The 18,558-nt window shown below is 40.2% G+C and overlaps 1 long non-coding RNA gene across 1 annotated transcript in view; it reads right to left on the reverse strand.

Moving 5' to 3' along the window:
* The window catches only part of LOC103878459, a 291,089-nt gene that overhangs the window by 125,426 nt on the left and 147,105 nt on the right, over nt 1–18,558 (reverse strand). The gene's annotated exons all lie outside the window — the stretch shown is intronic.

Raw genomic sequence — 18,558 nt, forward strand, 5'->3', positions numbered from 1 at the left:
TGTTAATCACTGGATCTATGTGTGGGTTCATTCAAAGTTTAAGAACTTTCAGTCTTACTCCAGCATTTATTTTCTGCTGGGTTCTTGTGGATCAACTCGATAGCCTCCCAATGAGCCAAAGATATGTAGACAGATTGAGCTCTTGATGGTCTCCCATCTACATGTACCATGAAGTTAGAAGAATGTACAGAAAAAGTATCTATCCTCTCTAAGGCTGTCTTATAGCTAGGATCTCCCTGTTTTATTTCTACTTGGCTCATTGGTCTGGTGCTTGCTCAAACTGGGTTGACAGCTCAGATGAGAAGCTGCTAGCCTTCCTGATATGCTTCCTTCCAAGATCAGTACTTTTACTGAGAACGCTTTTGAAAGTGAGTTTTTCATCTTTCGTACAAAATCAAGTGAATCTGTTCTGGCAACAAAGCTTCTGGCTTTCATAGCTTGCCACACGCAGTAGAACTACCCTATTAATCAAGCTGGCAAGAAGGGAAAAAGGTCCAGTCAATAACGTGATAGATTCCCAGTGTTTTTATCTGGAGTTCAGTAGTTTTTCATAAACAAATGCTTTTCAATTTGTTTTTTACTTTGACTGATTTCAAGGGCCATGTTTTGGGGAAAGAGGACTCGCCTCCCTCCTCATTCTACAATAAAAAAGTTGGGCTTCTTGACTGATTTTTCTATTCCTTATGGATCAATTTTCCTGCTTCTTTGCATGTTTAGTAACTTTTAATTGAATGCGAAACATTGTGAATTTTACATTCTTAGGTGCTAGATAATTGTATATCCCTATCCATATTCTTGAGCTTTGGTCTGAAACACAGTTGATTGGAAATAATTTGATCCTTTTGTGTCTTTCTTTTAAGCTTTGGTAGGTGGGAACAGGGCAATGTTTTAGGCTACAGCTAATTTTGTCAGATTACTGAGTTTAAAGTCTTCTGAACACTCCACCTGATGACTTTCTCTTGTCAGCTTTTCTACTCTAGCTGGTAAGAACAGGAACTATTCCCAGCCCTGTGTGTGTTCGGTGATTATTCTTTCTAATTCTCTCAGCTGGTTCTTTCCATGGCCTCAGGAAGTTTCCCTAATAGCATGTACTGATCATTATTCAGCTAAAGCTTCAAGGGAGACCTCTGCAGATCTCTGAAGTTCTTTCTCTATGCAGATCTCTCCTCTATAGTCCCTTGCCCGACAAACTCTAGCTACTTTCATCTCCCCAGACTTCCAGCTTTGTCCCCGTAACTCAGGAAAACAGCTCCACATGAGTTCCCCCACACATGCTACAATCTGGAAACTCTCTCCAGGCAGTAGGCTAGGGTAATCATATGGCTCTTTTCATCTGCTTCCCATTTCTCAGGAAATTGTCCTTTATTGCTTGATGTTCAGTATCTTGAAACCATTGTTCCATATATTTCATCTGTTATTTTGTTAAGCTGATTCAGGTGGGAGGGAAAGTCTGATGCCTGTTATCCCTTCTTTCTCAGAAGTCAGGAATGCTTATTTTGATCAAGGGAACACATTTACTTGAGTCTGTTGATTTTTTTTTCCTTAATTTGTTTTTCCATCATCCTTCTGTAAACCATTCATGTTAATTGTCACTTGACCCAATCTTAATCATGCAGCATGTATTTTTTTAATACTTATAGCCAGCCACTGACCTAAGTGCTGAGGATATAGACACAAATTAAAACACAACCACATGCTGACGGAATCTGTGGCCAGAATCACCGTCCTAGTTTCTCAGTGTTGGGTCGTTCTGAGGAGCACTGTGTTCTTCCCTCACCCAGCTCCACACACCTTTATCCTACCTACTAGTTCTGTTGCTTCACACTGTGCATTGCATGTTCCTAATTCATTTAGGTAAAAAGAGTATTTTTAAAGCCTCCTACACCTTTTCCTTTATGCCATCTCTCTCTAATGAAGAGAAAAGGTTTTCATCTCTCTCTTATGCAGGCCTATGTTTATTATGTTTTTCTCTTATTACATTAATTTTATTTGAGCAAAAGAACAACAATCATGTTTAAGCTTACGATGGGAAACAACACAGCAAGGTTCCATAAATAGAGTTTAATTGCAGTAATTACTTATGTTAATTATATATCAACTGATTATTTTTAAGACATATTTATTGAGCACCATCAGCTTTCAGAGGTACCCATCATTCTCCCACTATATTTTTCAAATTTTCTATCCATGCTCAGAATAATCAACTATCATCTGACACATGATATAATAAGTACCTAATGAAATCCCAATTAAAATTGTATTTGAGACGCTTAATTTTAGAGATAAATTAGAAATAATTACATGATTCAAGAATCCACATCAGACAGGAAAGACACAACTATATCTTGACTAACTGGAAAGGACAAGCACAGATGAAGGCTTTTAATGTGCTTTCCAAAACCTGTTACAAAACATTATTGTACCTCAGCAGATGGTACCAAGAGATGTCTTTTTATTTTTTTTTTTAAATAGACAGTTCCCTTTCATACGCTGACTTGAGTGATTTTAGTCCTCATTATTACTGTCATCTGTTAGAGACAGAAAAAAAAGCAGGAGGGAGCATGTTATTTTCCATAAGGCAAGAACATCAGTATGGAGCCAGCCTTTGAGCATACTAAGTTTAATTTACTGAGCCGCAATAAGCAGGAGAATGCACGGACTGCCTCTTAGCTGTTCATTTCAAACAACTTATCTTCATTTGGAGCTGAGACACTTGGTGCTTGCTGAGTACCATGCTTTCTCTCTTTCTCCTCCCTCTCCCCAACCCCCAGCTAATTTTTTCCCTCTTAAGATTTAATGAATTCTGGATCCAATCAAAAGCAGGCTGTTAGGAGACACTAGACAGGTAAAAGATTTAATACCATCTCTTTCAGAGTTCAAAAGGTCACTTCCCCACACTAGAATAGCAAAAAATATATTTATTCCCTCTGAGGGAGCTATTTAGTCTCCAAGAGGAGGAGAAAACTGCCCCACTAAGTCCACCAAGGCTGTTCTCAGAGCTTCCTCTTCTTCCCCTGCAATATCTTTGTTCAGAGGACAACAGGCTCATTTACAACCTCACTTGGAGGAACTGTTAGCCGTACGTTTCCAATCTATATAATTTGCTGCTAAGAACACAATAGTGTCTAATAGAAAACAGCTGTTACAAAATCCACTCTTTCTGGCAGGAGCGGTTCCTAACGTAGGATTTTAATTTTATCTCCTGATTGATAACACCCCATTAGCCATATCCAGATTCCTAACTGCAAAATGACGCATGGGCACTATTTTAAGCTCCCTCCCAGATGGATATCATTATGCTTGCTTGTCCCTCTGAACAGAAAGTCCACAGTTTGGGCGGTGTAATATGATACAGGCACTTATAACCACCCTGACACACGAAATGGGAAATAGTGGTCACAGCCCATCCAGAGTGTTAAAAATGCATAGATAAGGTGGAGAGACGTAAATAGAAAATATAATAGGTGTTCCATATTATAATAATCCACAGACAGACGTAAAACCAAAAGTAATTTGCATTTCATATTTACCAAGAAATATTTTCCTTTGCTCTTTTGGACTTTTACTATTTATAGGAGAGGCACAGGGAGACTCTTCTTTCACTAGTCACATAAGATTTTATTCGGGAATGGCTACATTTGTAGGGAAGATGTCAATTTGGAAGATTAGGATTAATAATTATTGAATCAGGTCTCCACAAGTTCACGGCAGAAGTTAAACAACAATTACTCTACAGGGAGGGAGGGGCACCTTGCCATGGCAACCTGGCTATAAAAGTACCTCAAATGGACAAAGTGTAGAATCTTCATCAAGATTCAGCTGGAAAATATTCAAGAAAAAATAAATTTCAGTGGAGTGGCAGCAGGAAGAAGGCAAAGGAAGGTCTATGCCTAAGTTCTTGAAATTCTCATAAAATTGGTGACTGATTCATCATGCTTTCTGGAATAACTTTAATTATACATCTAAAACCATCCTTCACAACCACAGTCATGGCAGAAAGGCACAGAGCCATACACCAGCCTTAATGAGATCTATTTAAAGCAACTCAACATTTATTTTGTAATGGCTTCAAAGTCCAAAATCAAGGTACATTTCTCTGTGGAGCTCTTCAACCTCAGGGCTGAAATGCTATATTCATAAGAGGGCACTGTGGTACATTTAAGGGGATAGGAGCTGGAGAGAGTTTCCAGGTTGCATGAGATACTAAAGTTCCTACATAGTTTGTGCAATATTTCTTTGCCAGTAACAAACCTCTTGAACAACTTTGTTTCCTCAGTGTTAAAACTAGAATGCTGATAGAGCAATATCTACTCACTGCAGTGTGTTGGTCTTTGTCATGCCTCAAAACTGAATTTTTTCCTAAATATAACTGGGCATATTCAGTTTTGGTTTTCACCTTTCACCTAAGTATCACTTTCTCTAGGAGACCTTCTCAGACCCCTGGGATAGGTTGAGTTCCCCATGGTGTATTTCCCTGGCACCCTATACATCTGCTACACCATTACTCATCACATTTAAAACTCACTGTACTCATCACATTTAAATTTTAATGTCTGTCTACAGTAATTCACCTTTTAGTTAACCTATGAAATCCATATTGTGGATAATGAAATGAATTCTGTTTAAATACACCCTCCAATTCAATATTGAAGATCTCTTGGAATTTGGAGACCTCATGTTAGGACCCATGATCTGATCTTACAAATTCCTTGGTTTATAAATGAAGAATTAAGCATAATCTATGCTAATATATTCAGTTTGAGGCAGGCTTAGACTAAGACTCAGGTTTTATGGTTCACCACAAAGGAATTCTTCTATGTGTGGAGATCATTAACCCATTGCAAGAATCTGACCCACCCTTCCTCCTTTTCCTTAGCACCAGCCAATCATCCCATCTTGCACTCAGCCTGGCTCAAATAGGAATTTATCAAACTGAAGGACAGACTTTGATTCTATGCTATAACTGAAATTCACTGTATCCCCTAAATACTCTGCTAAGTCCACATCCCTCAAACACCCTGCCTTTGTTTCCCCTAGCCATTCATGTTCCCTGTTCCCCTAGTTTATCACACACTTGTCCTTTTGCACTTGCAAAGGCACTCCTCTCCCAGTTCAAGCATCTTATATTATCCCCAAACAGTAGCAGCAGGCCTCAGCTAACAACCTTATGACCTGCAGATTCCCAAGATACTGAGTTTAAAAGCTAGAATACCCATCAAGCTACCAATGACTTTCTTCACAGAATTGGAAAAAAACTGCTTTAAAGTTCATATGGAACCAAAAAAGAGCCCGCATTACCAAGACAATCGTAAGTCAAAAGAACAAAGCTGGAGGCATCACGCTACCTGACTTCAAACTATACTACAAGGCTACAGTAACCAAAACAGCATGGTACTGGTACCAAAACAGAGATATAGACCAACGGAAAAGAACAGAGCCCTCAGAAATAATACCATACATCTACAGCCATCTGATCTTTGACAAACCTGACAAAAACAAGAAATGGGGAAAGGATTCCCTATTTAATAAATGGTGCTGGGAAAATTGACTAGCCATAAGCAGAAAGCTGAAACTGGATCTTTTCCTTACTCCTTATATGAAAATTAATTCAAAATGGATTAGAGACTTAAATGTTAGACCTAATACCATAAAAACCCTAGAAGAAAACCTAGCTAATACCATTCAGGACATACGCATGGGCAAGGACTTCATGTCTAAAATGCCAAAAGCAACGGCAACAAAAGCCAAAATTGACAAATGGGATCTAATTAAACTAAAGAGCTTCTGCACAGCAAAAGAAACTACCATCACAGTCAACAGGCAACCTACAGAATGGGAGAACATTTTTGTAATCTACTCATCTGACAAAGGGCTAATATCCAGAACTACAAAGAACTCAAACACATTTACAAGAAAAAAACAAACAACCCCATCAAAAAGTGGGCAAAGGATATGAACAGACATTTCTCAAAAGAAGACATTCATACAGCCCACAGACACATGAAAAAATACTCATCATCACTGGCCATCAGAGAAATGCCAATCAAAACCACAATGAGATACCATCTCACACCAGTTAGAATGGCAATCATTAAAAAGTCAGGAAACAACAGGTGCTGGAGAGGATGTGGAGAAATAGGAACACTTTTACACTGTTGGTGGGATTATAAACTAGTTCAACCATTGTGGAAAACAGTATGGCGATTCCTCAAGGATCTAGAACTAGAAATACCATTTGACCCAGCCATCCCATTACTGGGTATATACCCAAAGGATTATAAATCATGCTGCTATAAAGACACATGCACACATGTGTTTATTGCGGCACTATTCACAATAGCAAAGACTTGGAATCAACCCAAATGTCCATCAGTGACAGACTGGAATAAGAAAATGTGGCACATATACACCATGGAATACTATGCAGCCATAAAAAAGGATGAGCTCGTGTCCTTTCTAGGGACATGGATGCAGCTGGAAACCATCATTCTCAGCAAACTATCACAAGAACAGAAAACCAAACACTGCATATTCTCACTCATAGGTGGGAATTGGACAATGAGATCACTTGGACACAGGAAGGGGAACATCACACACCGGGGCCTATTGGGAGGGGGAAGGGGGAGGGATGGCACTGGGAGTTATACCTGATGTAAATGACGAGTTGAAGGGTGCTGATGAGTTGATGCGTGCAGCACACCAACATGGCACATGTATACATATGTAACAAACCTGCACGTTATGCACATGTACCCTAGAACTTAAAGTATAATAAAAAAATAAATAAATAAAAATAAAAGCTAGAGTAGCCACTCTGCCACTCCTACCTATCAATATTTTTTTTCCAATTTCAATAACATGTTAGATGAAAGGGAGTAGCAATACTAGTACCCTTTCCTACCCACACAGCAGCCACTATTATGCATGTTTTATGCAAAGCAGTGCTTTACATCATTGAAGAGAGAGGCAGACATGCCCTTTTCCCTCTCTAAGACAGGCCAGGCATTGGCTTATTATGAAGGCTTCACTATTATTGCTTCACACTTTTGAACCTGGAAGAAGAGAGGTGAATATGAATGAACATTCAGAAAATATTCATAATCCAGGATTGAAAATCCAGGGACCAAGAGGTGGCAAGCATACAGGGTAAGGTGCCAGCTGTAGATCTGAGGACTACATCCTCTAATATATCTACCTTCCTTTTTGTTTATAGTCATGCTGACACATTTTAACTAATTTTCTTTTTCTTCCCTCTCCCAGTCCTAGAACTACTCTATATGAATTGCATTGCTTAACTTTACACTTTATTCCTTACATTGTGGAAAATGGAAAGAGGATCAGGACAGACCTGGAAGAGAAATGGACAATGCCTAGAGATTCTGGTTTTGGAGTGAGATGAAGCAACTGACAAGATTCAGGGCCATGCATTAGGTGCATTCCATTAGGTACATACAGTTGTCTTTTGAGGGTATAAGTACAAGAAGAAAAGTGTGGTGGTGGATATTCAACAGAGAGTGGGAGTAGGCACTTTTCATTTTATGGCCACCTAAAAATCTAAGCCCTCTTCCTAGTTTTGGGGAACCCTCCATTGTGTGGCACTTGGCTATACAATGACCAAATAATTTGTCATCCATATTGGAAAGCTAGTAAGAATTAAAGGGGGCATGGTTAATAATCCTGTTGGAATAATCAGTGTAAGTCAGGTCTGTCCCAGCAAACCAGGACACACAGTCAGCTGAATCTTGGAAAGGGCATTCCCTTCCTTCTACAACAGAAACCAAAGAAAGAAGACAATCCCTCTCCCTGCTCTCTGACAGCTAGGGCACAGGCATGAGACAAACAAGACAGTCCTTGAAGGAATGATGTAAACAATGCAGTGGCTATTAAAAATACTAGTAGTAGCAGTGGATTAAGGTTAAGAGTCCAGTCATGGCATTTGTGAGTGTCCAGTGGCTATAGGGCAGCAGAAACACTCTAGCCACACTTTTTTAAATATGTCCATAACTAGGTGTGGTTACTAGTCTCCAAAGATGGTTCTCAGTGAACTGGACCTCCAAGTATCTACTCTCTTGTCTAGTTCTTTTCCACAATGAATCTGTGTTGACCTGTGACTTACTTTAACCAACAGAATGTGGAGGAAGTGGTGCTGTGCCGGTTCTAGAGCTAAACCTTGAGAAGACCTGGAAGTTTCTACTTTTGTGCTTTAGGGAGCCCTGAGCAGCTACATAAGAAGTCTGGTTACCCTACTAGGGAGACCACTCGAAGAATGAGAGGCCCTGAGATAACAGAGAACAAGACAGACCTGATAGTCCCACTGTCCCTGCCAAAGGGCTAAATATGTGAGGAAGCCTTCAAGCACTTAATTCAGATGAGTGCAGCCCCAGGCAACATCACATAGAGCAGAACAGCCTCTCTAAGCCCAGTCAGCACAGAGAACTACAAAAGATGATGTTACTTAAAGTCACTAAGGATCAAGGTGATTTGTTACACAGTAGTAGATAACCAAAACACTAAGCAGTCAGTTTCCCAACCTGTCTTGCTTTTACCATTTCATGAGACTGGTTCTCTAATTTTCCTGTTTTGAGTCCATTAAGTCTTCATACAAACCTCTTTTCTATCCTGATTTATCAATGGCTTGTTTTAAAACATATTTATCTTCACTTTTGTCACTTCAGGGCAGGGGTGTCCCAACATTTCAAACATGAGGGCTCCATTTTTACTTAAAAAAAAAAAATACATGTAACAGATGTACCTTTAGGAACCACTGACTGGGAAAAAAAAAATAACAGAAAGTTATTAGAATTGAGCAATAACCTTAAATGAATTATCATTTTCTTCAGCATAACCATGTATACACATTCAAAAACAAAGAACTACGCCTCCATGTGAGAAGCGCATTATGTAGTAGACAGGAAGTTTATGAACCTTTGGCCTCTTTCCATAGCTCTTCACCCTCAAAGTCTATGTCCCACCAGGCAGAGGTCACTAATGTGGCATATTTTTCTCCTTTGACATGTCCTTGAGATGAAGTGGTTCCCAAAACACACTATTTCTTGGGAAAGAAAAACAATCAGGAAAACAATGCAGCACTGGACAGACAATATCACTGACAACAGAGAGAATAAAATTTTTTAAAAATCCGGCCAGGCGCGGTGACTCACGCCTGTAATCCCAGCACTTTGGGAGGCTGAGGCAGGCTGATATCGAGGTCAGGAGATCGAGACCACCCCGGCTAACACAGTGAAAGCCCATCTTTACTAAAAATACAAAAAATTAGCCAGGCGTGGTGGCGGGCGCCTGTAGTCCCAGCTGCTCAGGAGGCTGAGGCAGGAGAACGGCTTGAACCTGGCAGGCAGATCTTGCAGTGAGCCAAGATCGCACCACTCCACTACAGCTGGGTGACAGAGCAAGACTCCATCTCAAAAAACAAAATCCAACAAACCAACCTTCTTCAGAGGATATAAGAGGAAAAATAAATAAATAAACATTTTGAAGAGAACTGGCTCACAGACAAGCATAAACGTTTTGCTAACAAGGCACCTGAATTATAGATGTAAAGCTATTCACAAATTCTAACTATTTATGGTTAACCATGTATACTCCTTCAATCTGGGTGCTTCCCTTTCTTATATTTCTCTTTTAAATGGGAAGATGCCTACAGATAGAGCTTTTTTTATCTGGCTAAGTAACCACCAATGGGAAAAAAAAATGAGTTTTTCTTGCTTTGATAGTATGCTAAAATTTTAATGTTAAACTTTGTTAAAGTTTGGGGGGCTTTGTTTGGCATCCCCAAACATTTTGGATCCAGAGAAGAAAATAATTTGAATAAAGAGGGGAACAGCTTCCTTCCTGCTAACACATCCAACCCACTATTCCTTCCATTAAAATAGAAAAATGTTACCCGGCCAATGTCAGAAATACTTTCTCCTCACTGTATTTTTAATGTGGACCCAGCAGTCACCTCAAATAGGGTCATTTTTCAGTTGCACAGGTGTCTCTCTGGAGATAGTCCCAAGAATATCTTTGTATTTAAAAACAAGCATATAACACCTTAGAGAAATCTAAGCAGCATGTCTTGGTGATATAGATGACTAGTACAGAGCTCACCACAAGGGCTGGGAGCTTGTAAGATAAACACCCTAAATAGATATGACATCCGTATAGATGGTATTTTTAACCTTAATGGTAATATAAAACAATGGCATTAGTGGGAGGTTAAACAAGTTGGAAAAATTCAGATTTTGCTATCTGGCTTACAAATGACCAACACAACTTTTCCTTCTGTAGACTATAATATTCAAATATTGAACCTCCTCCCCTTTCGTGATCATCAGCTCTGGGAGTTCCTATGAAAATAAATCAATAAAGCAACCTCCTTTCCAGGCTGACTGTCTAGATTCACTGTCACTATCCAATCATCCAATTTCAAATGAATCTCAAACTAATAATTGCAGGTATCCAGCAGGATAATAATCATTTTCTTAAATTAAAAAAAAAAAAAAAACTTCTCATCTTTTGAACAGATATGTTTTTCTCTCTCAACTGAGGCCCCAGGCCTGGCTAGGAATCATTAGCCACTGAATGGATATAAGAAATTCAAACATATTATGAAAATCTTTGAATAATTCAGTTAACAAGCCAGTCAGCCATAAGAGGCAAATGCCCAAGAAATCAGGCTTCATTAGCTAGCTGCTGGCTTCATGTAGAGCTACCCTGAGGATTCAGAGTACTAAAAAATATTTCATATGCCCAGTTCGTTCTGCTGTAGCACATCATGAGCTTCTCTAAGTGTTAGAACACAGAGGAAAGCAGGGACAGGAATATTTACCAAGTGTTCCAGTCCCCACCCCAGACATACATACATTGTTTTATTTAATCCTCATAATAAGCTATGTTAGCTATTATCTTTCCATTTTCCCACTTTAAAAATGAGATTCTTGAAACTTAGGGCTATCTAAGGTCATGAAGCTAATAAATGGTAAATAAAAAATTCGAACACAGGTCTAGCTAAGTCCGTATATACCTCACTCACTAGCTCTGTGTGAGCACAACCACACAAGTCTGTCTAGCCAGCCCATGACACCTAACAGTCAGCAAGTTGAAAGTTGAAAGACTGGAAGAGAACACGCACGATGAGGTAGTATGAAATATCAATTAACAACTTGGTAGTAAGAAAAAAATAAAATTCAATCAGGCAATGCCAGACTCTTATATTTTATAGAAGTGTGCTCTAAAACAAGTCTGTGGGTCACTCTTTCTTTTTTGTTTAGCCTACCCACAACGGGCATGTAGCAACCTTCCATTGGCCAAAAGCCCAAGCACTTTTCACACTCAACTTGTAGAGCACTTTCAGTGTTCTGTACAAAATGCTAAATTTCCAGTATTTGTACTGTCTGCCATCTAACAGAAGCATAAATAACTTCCATGTCACTACACAATACTCACCATAGATTTGCAATTGCTAAGCATATGCTGTTGGTTATTAAAGGTGATGCTTGCTTTTGTCCAGGCAGGGGCTTTTCCTCTGACTGAGATAATATCACAACCATTTACTCTGGAACAATAAGTCTAAAATACTGTATCAGACATTTTCAATTTACATTTTCATCAAAGTTGGTCATTCTAATGAAGATTATTCCCTCATTACCATCTTTAATGCCCCAAACAAAAGTCCTTAAGTCCAGCTAATAATTGGTCAATGTAAACTACATGGGAACAGATTTAGGAACAGATTGTGAGGCATATAATAAAATCATTAAAACCCTGTGTAGTCAGAAATGCACTTTTTGGTGTGTGAATCTGGTGCTTTGGGACCTTTGAATCAGGATGAGAGGAGACGATCTGTCCTCTTTCTGAAGAGATAGGGCACTTCTTGGCTGTAATTGGGGGTTGTTGATGAAGCCTTTCGAAATGCACCGTCAAGTGGAAGGCTGCCTCATACAGGGGCTTTCTTCCTTGCTGTTGCGTGTCAAGAAACTCTTCTGCCTTTAACACATTTTTAGATGGAGAATTGAAGACCTCATTCACAAGATCATCTAAGACTCATAGAGCTGCTGCCGCCTCTAGCCGAGTCTCAAATGGGAAAGGGGATGGGAACAGAAGTGGGGAAGGCGGGGGCAAGCTGCAGAAACCAGAGCTCCCACTAGGTGTTTTTGAATAGCATTTCTCTCTGCAGCGTGAAATAGCAGTAGAAATACAAAGTGGTGCTGCAACACCTACCAGCAGGGACTGTGGAATAGCAGGAAGGGCTTAATGCCAGAAGTTTTGATTCTACCATATGAAGCTCATAACCTTCAAACAAACTACGTTTAAAAAGCGGGGTTTGGCCAGGCGCGGTGGCTCACGCCTGTAATCCCAACACTTTGGGAGGCCGAGGCGGGCAGATAACGATGTCAGGAGATCGAGACCATCCTGGCTAACACGGTGAAACCCTGTCTTTACTAAAAACACAAAAACAAAATTAGCTGGGCGTGGTGGCGGGGCCCTGTAGTCCCAGCTACTCAGGAGGCTGAGGCAGGAGAATGCCGTGAACCCGGGAGGCGGAGCTTACAGTGAGCAGAGATCATGCCACTGCACTCCAGCCTGGGTGACAGAGCGAGACTCCGTCTCAAAAAAAAAAAAAAAAAAAAAAGTGTTTAGGGAAGTGCACCAGTTTTCTATTGTCATACAATAATAATGCGTTCCAAACATACTGAAGCTGTTTGCTTAAAACATTACCTAATCGTCAGTTTTGCATCTACAGGTTGGCTGGGTGGTTCTCCTAATCTGGGCCAGGTTTGGGTGATCTTGGCCAAACTCACTCACATGCATACAGTCAGCCAGAATGTGGGCCGGGATCTGGTTTATCTAGAGTGGCCTTGGCTGGGATGATTTGACTCTTTTATAAATCTAGAAGGCTAGCTCAAGGATATGCTTAAGATAATAAGCAGAAAATCTCAAGTGCTTTTCAAGCCTCTGTGTGTGTCACATTTGCCAAAGTGAATCACATGATCAAGCCCACTGTGGTGTAAGAAGGAGTTACAAACTCACAGGACGAAGAGTACGGATACATTAATTAGGGCCCATAGTGCACTCAATTGAGCAGAGGGGTCCTTTACGGACAAATTCAAAACAGAATCTTTATCACTGGTTAATTCATAGCTCCCTATGACTATCCTCCAGGTAAAAATAAGCTTTCATTGGGCTATACAAATCAGCTAAATACATGGAAACAGCACAATTATATTATTTAATCTTATCTTTATAGATGTGCCTTCATTAGACTTTGCCAAGTTCATTGTATATTGGAAAGGGTATAGAGCTGAGAAAAATGTGGCCAATAAGTAATTTAATCTGCCAGTGATCTGGACTGCTAAATGCTAAAAATATGCATTTCTGAAGGTTACAACATTCAAAATCACCAACCAAGTCAGGAAAACTGAAGCCAGAGGTTGGCACAGCAAAATTTCCCATGGTATTTGTGATTACAAATTAGGCTATTAAATGAATAGCTTACTATAATGATATAAAAGTGGCAAAGTTAACGTCCCCCTAAGGACCTTCAGTTCTACAGTTTCTGACTCTTGTGGGTTTAAATTTGTAACTTATCATTGCACTCAAGTAGCTTTTGCATTTAATTATTTTGGGGGAGAGAGTTAAGAGGGAGAGATGGAAGGTGGGGAGGAGAATAAACGAGCACATCACTTCTCAGAGCTCACTTTCATAGAGCTGATGCTGCCTGCTTCATTCTCAATTCACAAGTTCATTCTCTACTCCCTAAAGGAAGCAGGTGGGACCAGCCTCCTTTCTGCTTCTCCAGCTTTCCCTCTGAAGGACAGGTAGAGAATGTTATGATGTTTCTAGGCTGTGAGTTGATATATCAAGAGGACTTTTCACCACTTAAATAATCAGCTACATCCTGCTGTTTTTCAAGTCCACCTGTGAACTATTTTACATCATGCATCTGGGGATTCAGCACCAAACGGAGCATGCCCAAATTCCCATCTGAAGTGACTGTTTGCATGGCAATTCTGAAATACGATACATTCTTGAACAGAGGCTTCATAAGTGGTGTTCTTGATTTTCCCTTCCCGTTCCCTTCTCCTCCCTGGCCAAAGGATCAAGACCAAAGCCTGGAAAACACCACCTGCTTAAGACCTTTCCCCTATTCCAAGAGTTGCTAATTGTCCTATAGGAGCAGCAAGTGTCATCCCATAGTGGAAAATGTGAATGCCACTGCTTCCTGACAGATAATTTCTTTCCAGGATCCCAACTTCCCTCAACTTTTTGTAATGACAAGAGAGTTAATTTTTAGAACATAGAAGGAAAAAAATATGGAAACTGATTTTAACTTAAAGTTTCATCCCACTCAGAACATTTAATATAAACTGGATGATTTTCTAGTTCCTGAGGCCAGAGACATGACTAAACACAGACCCTGCCCTGAGAACATCACCGTCATATGACAATTTAGATTATTTAAAAGGCAACTAGAACATCATTACAGTTGTTGTTCATCAGGTGCTTGGCAGAGGCCCAGGTGGAAAGAAAGCAACCAGACCTGCTGGAGATTAAAAATCAAGGAGAATCCACCATCCCTGCTATAGCCTGGCTGAAGATGGAGAGTGGTAGTAGGCAAAGCACCTTCCTCACATGGGATGGCCAGCAAGGTGTGTAACCTTGATGAAACCAAGGTATGCCATTGATTTCCCATATGGAACCAAAAAAGAGCTTGTATAGCCAAAGCAAGCCTAAGCAAAAAGAACAAATCTGGAGGCATCACATTACTGGACTTCAAGTTATACAACAAGGCTATAGTTACCAAAACAGTATGGTACTGGTATAAAAGTGGTCACACAGACCAATGGAACAGAATAGAGAACCCGGAAATAAAGCCAAATACTTACAACCAAGTGATCTTTGGCAAAGCACGCAAAAACATAAACTAGGGAAAGGATACCCTATTTAATAAATGGTGCTAGGTAAACTGACTAGCTTCATGTAAAAGAATGAAACTGATCTCTCACCTTATACAAAAATCAACTCAAAAGACCTAAAACCATAAAAATTCTGGAAGATAACCTTAGGAAAACTCTTCTGGACATTGGCCTAGGCAAAGAATTCATGACTAAAACCTCAAAAGCAAATGCAACGCAAACGAACATAAATAAATGGGACCTGACTAAACTGAAAAGCTTCTGCACAGCAAAAAAAAAAAAAAAAAAAAAAAAAAAATCAACGAAGTAAACAGATGATCCACAGAATGGGAGAAAATATTTTCAAACTATGCATCTGACAAAAGACTAGTATCTAGAATCTACAAGAAACTCAGATAAATCAGCAAGAAAGAAATAAGCAATCCCATCAAAAAGTGGGCAAATGACATGAATAGACATTTCTCAAAAGAAGATATGCAAATGGCCAACAAGCATATGAAAAAAATACTCAACATCACTAAATATCAGGCAAATGCAAATTAAAATCACAATGAGATATAACCCTACTCCTGCAATAATGGCCAGTATTAAAAAATCAAAAAACAATAGATGTTGGTGTGGATGTGGTGAAAGGGGAATGCTTACACATTGCTGGTGGTAATGTAAATTAGTACAACCTCTATGGAAATAGTATGGAGATTCCTTAAAGAACTAAAAGTAGATCTACCATTTGATCCAGCAATCCCACTACTGGGTGCCTATTCAAAGGGAAAGAAGTCATTCTATCAAAAAGACACATGCATATGTATGTTTATCGTACCCCAATTTACAACTGCAAAGATATGGAAGCAACCTAAGTGCCCATCGACCAATGACTGGATAAAGATAATGTGTCATATATACACCATGGAGTACTACTCAGCCATAAAATTCAATTAAATAATGTCTTTTGCAGCAATTTGGATGGAGCTGGAGGCCTTATTCTAAGAGAAGTAACTCAGGAATAAAAAAAAATAAATACCATATGTTCTCACTTATAAGTGGAAGCTAAGGTATGAGGACACAAAGGCATACAGAGTGATAAAATGAACTCTGGAGACTCAGAAGGGGGAGGGTAGTAGAGGGGTATGGGATAAAAAACTATATATTGGGCACAAACCATACCCTACTCAGGTGACAGGTGTACTAAAATCTCATAATTCACCAGTATGTAATTCATCCATGTAACCAAAAACCACTTGTACCCCAAAAGCTATTAAAATTAAAAAAATTAAAAGTAGCACATGAAAAAAAGAAGAAGAAGAATAATCTTCATTTCATCATAGGTAAAAGAGACATTCTGGGAGACACATCTGGGAGACACAAAACCTTTGTGGGGACCAAATGTGTAGATCTACATAAAGTGCCTAGCAAAGTGTCTGCCACATAATGATCACTTAATAAACCTATGCATTATTATTGATCTTCTTGTTAAAATGTGTTGGTGTTTAGAACTGCAAGGTATTACTCTAACAAGTTGCAATCAGTATCTGATTTAATTCCCACCATTTATCAGATGAGGCTACTGAGGCATGGAGGAGTTAAGTTTTGAATCCCAGTCTTACTTCATATCCTTCACCCTGCACTTAAGCATAGTATAGGGTGGTTAAATGGTTCTATAACCACTATTACTTTAGACATAGGTCTCTTTTCCCAGCCCATTCCCACCATGCCGAAAGGCAGCATTTTACGCATGGACAGGAGGCATGTACAGTCCCGAATGAGCGCTGAAGCATCAGTATCAATTGCAATCCTGGTTGTAAGAAAGTTTCAAGTATTTTCGGGAGCACACCCAAGCATATACTGAATAGGAACAGCTCCAGTTCAGCCCCCAGCTTGAGCCGCACACAGAAGACGGTGATTTCTGCATTTCAACTGAGGTACCGGGTTCATCTCACTGGGCATGTCGGACAGCCTGAAGTTACCAGCGAAAGCAGCTCTCTGATCCAGTGAGGATGAAGCAGGGTTATGGCATCAGCCACCTGGGAAGGCTGGGCATGGAAGGGGAATCTCTCCCACAGCGGAAACCACACACACACCTGGAAAATCGTACCCCACCCTATTACTCAGCCACCATGGTTCAGCAATGGTGCTACACCAGATTATATCCAACACCTGGCCCAGAGGGTCCTGCATGGCCACGGTTTCCCCATTACAAGCAGCAGTCTGAGATCTAACTGGTGCGCCACAAAGCTTGTGGAGGGGCGCTATCATGGAGAGGCTTAAGCAGGTAAACAAAGCCCCTGGAAGCCTGAATTGGGGCTTCACTGCAGCCTGGGAGGAGGCCCTGTCGCCTCTGCAGATCTTTACCCTTGTGACAGGGCACAGTTGTCCAAAAGCAGCAGAAATTCCTAATATGTAAATGCTTTTGCCTGACAGCTTTGAAGAGAGTATGGTTCTCCAGCATGAGGTTGAGATTTGAGAATGGACAGACTGCTCGTCAAGTGGGTCCCCACCCCTGAGTACCCTAAATGGGAGAAATCCCCCACTAGGTGCAGAGACCGACACCCCACACCTCACATGGCTGGGTACATTTCTGAGACGAAGCTTCCAGACAATAATCAGATAGCAACACTCACTTTTCAGCATTATTCTATCTTCTGCAGCCTCCGCTGCTGATACCCAGGCAAACAGGGTCTGGAGTGGACCTCAAGCAAACTGCAACAGACCTGCAGCTGATGGTCCTGACTGTTAGAAGGAAAACTAACAAACAGAAAGGACACCCACACCAAAACCTCATCAGTACATCACCATCATCAAACACCAAAGGCAGATAAAACCACAAAGATGGGGAAAAAGCAGGGCAGAAAAGCTGGAAATTCAAAAAATCAGAGCACATCTCCCCATCCAAAGGAACGCAGTTCATCACCAGCAACGGAATAAAGCTGGATGGAGAATGACTTTGACAAGTTGAGAGAAGAAGGCTTCAGTCAATCAAAATACTCAGAACTAAAGGAGGAACTACGTAACCAGCACAAAGAAACTAAAAACCTTGAAAAAAGAATGGATGAATGGATAACTAGAATAATCAATGCAGAGAAGACCATAAATGAACTGATAGAGATGAAAACCATGACACGAGAATCACTTGACAAATGCACAAGCTTCATTAACTGACTCGATCAACTGGAAGAAAGTGTATCAGTGATTGAAGATCAAATGAATGAAATGAAGTGAGAAGTTTAGAGAAAAAAAAGAGTAGAAAGAAATGAACAAAGCCTCCAAGAAATATGGGATTATGTGAAAAGACCAAATCTACATCTGATTGGTGTGCCTGAAAGTGAAGGGGAAAATGGAACCAAGTTGGAAAACACTCTGCAGGATATCATCCAGGAGAACTTCACCAACCTAGTAAGGCAGGCCAACATTGAACTTCAGGAAATACAGAGAACTCCACAAAGATACCCCTCGAGAACAGCAACTCCAAGACACATAATTGCCAGATTCACCAAAGTTGAAATGAAGGAAAAAATGTTAAGGGCAGCCAGAGAGAAAGGTCAGGTTACCCACAAAGGGAAGCCCATCAGACTAACAGCAGATCTCTCAGCAGAAACTCTACAAGCCAGAAGACAGTGGGGGCCAATATTCAACATTCTTAAAGAAA

This window comes from Papio anubis, chromosome 13 (genome assembly GCF_008728515.1).
Source record: "Papio anubis isolate 15944 chromosome 13, Panubis1.0, whole genome shotgun sequence".
Classification (NCBI taxonomy): Eukaryota; Metazoa; Chordata; class Mammalia; order Primates; family Cercopithecidae; genus Papio; species Papio anubis.